General features: G+C 38.9%; 1 long non-coding RNA gene across 1 annotated transcript; it reads right to left on the bottom strand.

Annotated features, from left to right (window-relative positions):
- Positions 1-2,803: 2,803 nt before the first annotated feature.
- LOC113479089 lies at positions 2,804-7,920 on the bottom strand. The gene is made up of 3 exons (XR_003398207.1): positions 6,900-7,920; positions 4,165-4,221; positions 2,804-2,849 (listed from the first exon to the last, which is right to left on the bottom strand). It is a non-coding gene; the product is annotated as an uncharacterized LOC113479089 (long non-coding RNA).
- Positions 7,921-8,004: the final 84 nt, after the last annotated feature.

The raw sequence follows: 8,004 nt of genomic DNA, 5'->3' as shown, positions 1-8,004 counted from the left end.
CTGACCAATCAGCCCACTTAATAAAGTGAAACCCAGCAAGTGAAAAGTAATGATCATTAAAACCAACATATACCCTTTTCAGAGTTTAGATTCATTTCAGTAGTATTCAAAAGGTATACACTGTTGCAAATTCAGGCAATTACAAAACTTACCAAGCAGTTTTGCGCTGGAATGAACTAGAGATCACAACCAACAGACATGTACAGTTCTATAAATGTTGAATAATTGAGTTCATGTACTCAAATGTTTTGCAATGTTTAAGTAAAAAGAAGGCAAAAGGCTCAGCACCTGCCAGCAACAGCCACTATTCTGAAACCGTCTAACATTTTTCTAGGCAAGATCCTGACTCAGCAAATTGCTCAACTTCACAAAGTAAACGAGTAGCAGAGATTGTCTCATCTCCTAACTCCAAAATAAGTAATTCAGTATCCTTTGTCACATCATTTATCCTGAAAGAGTGGTTTAACAACTGCTTCGCACTACCATGATGTATGCTTTTTAAGCATTTGTGTCACCAAGTGACAGAGCAGCATTACTGAACAATTCCCAGTCTCTCCTAAAACTGTTTTTTATCTAGTCAGTTATAGATGAAGTATCTGCATTTAAGCAATGCTGTATTTCCACTGGAAAGGTATTTTAGATGAAACAACTTTGCTGAAACTGTCTGATGCATCAGTATTATTTTGTTCAAGAAAACAAAAACCAAGGATCCCTCATTTCTGCAATCTCATTGAAGAAAGGTTTAAGTGATAAAAACCTCTTTGTTCTTCAGTTTAACTGATTCTTCTTTTCCTAGCAAACGCTGAATTAGCTTTGTATTCTGTGCTATATAGTGAATTCTGTTAACATCCCTACAGTGAACACATACACTCACTCTGGCTTCAGCCATGTGAAATCACCTGAGAACTCAAAGGAATCAAATATGGTCACATTTTCTCAGCAAGCAAACCGAGAAAACTGTAATGCTTACAAGTGGTAATAGGAGACTAAAAAAAACCCCAAACCTCAGAAAAGGAAACATGTCTGAATGGGGTAGGGGGAATGACAACAACACGTAGAAAAGTTATATAGTAAGAGAATGAATGGTGGTTTGGAAAAGAACACTGTAAACAGAGTCTTTCATCTGTCTTAATACAACTGTGTGATGTCCAAAAAAAAAAAAAAATCAAACTAACTTTATAAATAATACTCTTCATAACTTAAACGATCCTGCAATGGTCTTTAAAATGTTATACTATAACATAGGTAGCTAACTACAGATGGTATATTCAAGTTAAATGTCCATGCTACACTCTGTGCTCAAGAACAACAGGTTATAGACTGTAACTAGACTGTTTCTTTTGAAATCTGAAAACACACAGTTTATTCAGAACTTATTGTTAAGACCGCCATTCAGTTTGGGTAAAGATTTTCAGTAGGGGCAATCCTTTACTTGCCTGTTCTAATGATCTTTATGGTCACCATGAAGTAGTGCTTTTTTAAAAAGATTCTTTAAAGTATCTGCTTTTCTATCCCAACATTTGCTGCTAACCTCCTGTATCAGGTGTAGCAGTCAAGGCTGGTAGCAAGGAAGGCAGGCTGCAGGAGCTGCCCCATGCTGGCCACATACAGTTCCAGCTGGCTCGGCAAAGAACCCACTGCAAAACACAGCTCAGCCCAGCAGCCAAGTGGATGGCATCTCTGTGAAACCAGACAAGCAGAGGAATGAGGGGAAAAAAAGTGAAGAACAGCAGTACAAACACTGAAGTCAGAAAAGAAGATGCAAGAGGAGATGCTCTAGGCACCTTTGCAGCTCCTGGAGAAGATCGTGCTGGAGCAGATACCCACAACACAGCCTGGGGAGGAGCCCACACCTGAGCAGCTGGGTATTTCCTGAAGGAATTGCAGCTCATGAAGTGCCCACACAGGATCAGGGAAAAAGCATGAGGAGGAAGGAGCAGAACAACTGTTACAAGCTGACTGTAACTCCCCCATCTGCCACTCAGGGGACCGGAGGGGAGGACAAAGAAGAGTCAGGAGTAAAGCTGATCCTGGAAAAATGGAGGCAGTGGGAAAGTGTTATTTTAATTTTTGCTTCTCAGTATCCAAATTTATTTTAATTGGCAATAAACTACATTAATTTTCCCCCAAGCTGAGTCTGTTTTGCCTGCAATAGTAACTGGTAAGCAATCTCCCTGTGTTTATCTGGACCCATGAGCTTTGTCATCCTATTTTCTCCCCCTGTCCCATCGAGGAAAGGGAGAGAGTGGTTGTGTGGGCACTTGGCAGCTGGCCAAGCTTAACCCACCACACCCACTCGCAAAACAAATGAAAAAAAGTACGCACTGGTTTAAAAGGAAGAAATTTTAATGTAAAAATTTACACTCACCATGTTATATTTTCTGCACTGATCCCTCTCAGTATATACTTCTATCATGTTTTCATAATAAAACCACAAAAAGTAATTTTCAAACTAGAGAGGAAACTGCAGCAGTCTGAATGATTTATTCTATTAATAATATATTCTACAAGTGTTTACAGATTTAACAATTTCTCTTCCCTTTTCTCAAGAAAATAAATATTTCAATTCTAAACTCAAGAATCATTCAGTGCTCTAACAGTCTGTGTGCTATGCCTCAGCATCCACTGTCAAAACTAGCATGTTTTTATCTCTTGGGATTCCAACCAGTAACCTCTGTTGCTCCTCATGTGCCCATACAGCATATTCAGAATTCTTCTCCAGCGACACCCAAAGCCACACTTCAGTGAAAGAAGAAACAGCTGAAGATCTCCATCTTCAGTTTTGCCTTGCAATACACCCAGCCGCCAACATTACTTTCTTCCAAATGGATCAGACCACACTTTTAACCCTACAAATCAAATATGAGAATACCAGCAGTTCATAACTAGACTGTTGGAGGAAAAGAAAAAAATAAAAATTGGTCTGCTACTCCAGCCTTGTGTACAAAACAATGAAAGAACCTAACAATTTCTGCACCAAACTCACAACTCTGATTAAGCTTGCAAAAATATTTAGAAACACAACCTCATCTTGATCTTAAGCTTCAGATAATAGAAAAACCTATCACACCCATAGTTAAGGTGTTCTAATACTGTTGGAACAACCAACTAGAATTGCACCTTGCACTTGAATTTGTTTAGATTTCACTTTCAACTAATGGATCTTGTAACTTCTCATCAGCAGCTAAATTTAGACAAAAAAGTTATACTGAGGAGAACTGATCATCAAGTACCTGCATCTTCACTAAATGAGCCAGTCCAGTCCTCTTTAATGTTTAATAAAAAAGGTAGGTTTATCAAACTTCTATTTCACAATGCCCTTCCTCCTCTTCAGCATTTCACCACTTTCCTGGAAAGCAAGTCCTGCACTGATGATTTAACTGATCTGTGTAGTAAGGACATGACATTTATCCTATTTGGTTTTCCCCTGCTGATGATGTTACACTTTTCTAAAAATAGGAATGCATAATACTTTAACATACTCAGATATGAAGTGTTTCATCAAGACAAGCACTCTCACGTCTCTGAAAGAGAAGTGCCAACCATTACCACTACCAGTTCCATTACCTATGAAACAATGAACTCTGAAGGATAGTTTGCCATACTTTAATTTTATTCCCCTCATGTGCTTTTCTACACCTTCCACTGGCAACAGCAGGGATCGAAAAGCTATGAGCGCTACATTCCAAATCTGCTTTCACCTGTAATGGTTTTCTGCCTTACTCCTCTCCCCATGAGGCTGGAAGGTACCGACAAAGTGCTCATAAATTGTGTTTCAGCTGAATTGCAAACCAGTATTCCACAAAACCAGGGTGTAATAATGTATTCTTTACAGCTACAGTTCAGCTCACCCATGGTTATTTGCTCTGAGCTGTTCAGAAGTTAATTTCTGTTGTGGAAACTGGCATTTGTTGAATAAAACACAACAATAACAGAATCTCTGCAACTTATTTAGCCAGTTAAGTCAAGTTAAAACAGGTTTCATCAAATCCATAATTTTCAAGTGAATCATTAGCCTGAAAAAACAATTTTCATGATAATTTTATTATATATGTGTTCTTTGAATGTATTCTTCACTGTATTATTTAAATTCATATAAGTATTCAGGTCTTACTTCAAGAAGGTCTTTAAAACAATCAATGCAAACACATGAACTGAGTATACCTGCAGGCTGAATATCCTCTTGAACAACACCAGCTCGGTTTATTGACTGTTCTTTCTCTGGAAAAACAGAAAAGAAAGGACACCACTGAAAAAAAGAAAGCAACAGGCATATTGACTGCACCAAATAAAACAATATTGAAAATTTCTTTCATTCTGGATGCTACAAAGAAAATTTCTGGTGAGTATCCACCTATACAATGCAAATGTAGCATTCACACTTCTCTGAGAAACTAACAGCTAGTCTGTTTTGCGATATTACAAAAATAAGATAATTCTTAAATATCTTAAATATAATTCTTAAATAATCTTAAAGTAATAACTACTGTTTAGTAAAATATGCCAAAACACCCTCCATGATCCCATCACTTAAGGGATGATTAATACTTTTAGGAGCTATCACTCATATGCTCAACATACAACTCTTCTAAAGATTTATTCTTTACAGAATCAGTGATTCCCATTTTTCAGGCCTTGGAAGACCGTGCATCCTACAAGTAGATTTCATGACAGCATCTATAGAATTACTGCTTATAAACTTTGTGAAATTAAGTATGAAAGGGATTTTTTCCATACAATGGACCAGTCTCAGGCTTTTCTTTCTTTGAAAGATTCAATCACTTCCAAGAAGAGAAACGGACAAAACTATATTATTTCCCCTTATTAAATGCTTCTCCTTTTTTTCCCCTTCCAGTTAAGCACTTCACCACTGTAGTATTTCAAAGCAGGAAGTCAAAGCAAAGCTGGATTAGCCTTTTATCTATACAACTTAACTTTTTAAGCCTTTAAAAAATTGTAGGGTGCACATTCGCAGGGGAAGCTCAGAACTAAGATCATCTTACAACTGAAATTTTCAGCATCCTATCCCACTGAGAATGCACAGGACCTACATATTATTAGGCTGCCTAGGTACAAGCTTAACACTACTGGAGACTAGCAGGCATATCACAGTAATTAATTCTACTGGCATGGGGGCAGGCAGTAGAGGCAGATGCAGCTTCTCCAGTTCTGTTCACTGAGCATGGTAATTGCCATTCCATCCTTTTTAGCAGACAAACTCTCAGGGAACTGTCTAATTTCAAAAGAAAAGGTACAAAACCCAGACAGAGAAAACAGAACAAGGGCAAGGAAACAAGCTTATTGTAGAACCTGAAGGAGAAAGATAATTAGGTGGAGACTAAGATCAGAAGAAAAGCTGATTCTCATTTTGGTCTCCGAGAGGTCCAGGAATGCACTTGGGGTGAACAGAAAGAGCTGTTAACTGGTCAGGCAAAGAAACCAGTGCAGATAAGTAACAGATGAGAAATACACAGATAGGATACAGTCAATAGGGAGACTGGTGTGGGACCTGAAAACAACTTGGAAAACAGGTAAGCCAAAAAAAAGACAATAAGGAAGAACCAGTCTTGATGAGAGGAGAGCCACCTCAAAGGATGGGGAAGGAGCTGAGTCTCACAGTTCAGCAAAATCACAAAATCTACTGCAAAAATCCCCCAATATCAATCCAAATAGCAGCTGCCAGCCCACTTTTTTAATTAATCCAAGTGGAAGAGGTCTGTGCTGAAGACCTCAAAGTTTCAACACTACCACTAAACTAACTACATGTTTCAGATGAGGAAACAGTCTTTTTTAGAGCTAGTTGCAGACAGGAAAATATCAGAAACATCAAGGCCACAAACCGAGGTACTCAAAATCTACAAAGTGATCGCATTTTTGTATGAAATTAAGTCAAACGCCTGTGTGCACAATTTAAGGTTCATATTAAAAATTTGACTACATACAGTTTTTCCAAGTATCTTCTATTTTAATTGTTAAACTGTTAAGGACTCTTCTAAAGATGTGTGAGAATTGTGCAGAAAAGTCTTCTTCCTGAACATAGTCTGCCTCATTCATGTAGAATTAAGGAGATAGACAGGGAAAACAAGATTGAAGAAAGAAACAATAGATTTTCATGTTTACATATTTGAATGTCACTCCAGAGAACTAATATATTCTTGCATTTTGCAGGGTTACTATGTGATGCTAATCCAAATGTCCAATTTCAGACGCAGTGTCCCAAAATGCAGAAATACTGAGTATTCACGCACAGCTCAAACCAATGGGGGGTGTAAGCTTCTCCAGAAGTTGTACAGCTTACCAGACTGTGCTCTGAAAAACCAAATCCTTTATACACCAAAGGTTAAAATACTTCTGCTCATGTACCACAACTGTGAAATTCCACGTTCTTGTCTAAAGTATTATGACAACAAAAGCTTGTCCTCTCATACTGCAGTGATGAGCATCAATAAAAGTACACAGGAAATTAACAGAGGTGAGATCAAAGGAGAGTTTGAGCAGCATTCAGTAAGTAAAGTTTAGAATCAGGTATTAAATAGCAAGTTTAAGAACTCACTAACTGTGCATCACTTGTGCTAAAAGGAGAATAAAAAAATCCCTAACCTGCTAGGGAACATGTGCACATGTAATTCACAAGTATAAAAGAGGACGTTGTCCACTAGTTCTGTCCTTTCATTAATGCTGAGTCACACTTGTAATATTATATTTTTGGAAAGTGCACCATAAGCAAAAACTAATTAAGTTTTTTAAATGGGAACACAGAGTAGAAAACCCATCTTTATGGGCAGCTTCCAACTTCACAAACATAGCTTCCTTAAATGAAAACTAGCTCACAAGTTAAATTTTACTTCAGCTTTGATGAAAGGCTGAAGTCCATCCAATAAGATCAATACGTTTGTTACCATTTTTTTTTTCTTCCTAGAAATCTCTTCAGTTGTCTCAGGAGATTAACCACATGCATCTTCAGGTTATCATCAACAGCTTAGTTTAATAAAAGTTAAAGGGAGGGGATGAGGCTGGTTATAGCAGAACTTTTCCCTGATTCCTTTGGCCACAGTTAACACAAGTTTAGGGGTAACAGGTGCTCCTGGAGCCTCCGAAGCTTCGCTCCCAAACCTTCAGGAGCCTTACAGTGTTCGAGAGCTCCCTGGTTACAGAGTCAGTTGTAGGCTTGGTGGGGTGTTCTGGTTTTCTAGAAGGGAAGTGAAGTTTCCTCAGCAGTCAGCTTCAGAGAAAACTCTGCAGACTGAGGCCAGATCCAGCAAATCATCACAAATAGTAAAAAAAAAACAAAACAGTTACCATGTTTTAACTTAAGCTTTTCAACTGCAGCTAGAAAATATGACTCAAACCGCTTAAAGAATCACAGAATAGTCTGAGTTGAAAGGGACATTTAAAGGTCATCTAGTCCAGCCCCCTGCAATGAAGAGGGGCATCTCCAACTAGATCAGATTGCTCAGAGCCCCTTCCAACCTGACTTTGAATGTTTCCTGGGATGGGACATCTATCTCATCTCTGGGCAACCTGTTCCAGTGTTTCACCACCCTCATCATAAAAAGTTTCCTCCTTGTATCTAGTCTGAATCTATTTACTTTTAGTTTAAAACCATTGCCCCTTATGCGATCACAACTCCTACTAAAAAGCCCCTCCCCATCTTATAAGCCCCCTTTAGGTACTGGAAGACTGCAATAAGGTCTCCCCGAGACTTCTCTAAGGTGAACAACCCCAACTCTCAGCCTGTCCTCAAAGGGAGGTGCTCCAGCTCCCTGATCCTTAACTGCATCTCCCCCCTCATAACCGCTTCAGAGAACAGCTTCCTTAAGCTGAAGGGTGCTTAATCACATGCTGGCCAATAACTTGAAACAAGAGTACGACGAGTTTAACTACTCTTTTTGAAGTGTCTTAAGCAGAAAATCTCTCGGAGTTACTCACCCAGAGGCAGCGCACAGCACACCAGGGCCCACCCCCCCGCGCCACAAACCCGCTCAGAGCGGCACAGCCGGGCCG

Source organism: Athene cunicularia, assembly GCF_003259725.1.
Source record: "Athene cunicularia isolate RWA chromosome 4 unlocalized genomic scaffold, athCun1 chr4_part1, whole genome shotgun sequence".
NCBI lineage: Eukaryota > Metazoa > Chordata > Aves > Strigiformes > Strigidae > Athene > Athene cunicularia.
The sequence above is the reverse complement of the archived record's forward strand: the minus strand, read 5'-3'. Positions and strand labels throughout refer to the sequence as shown.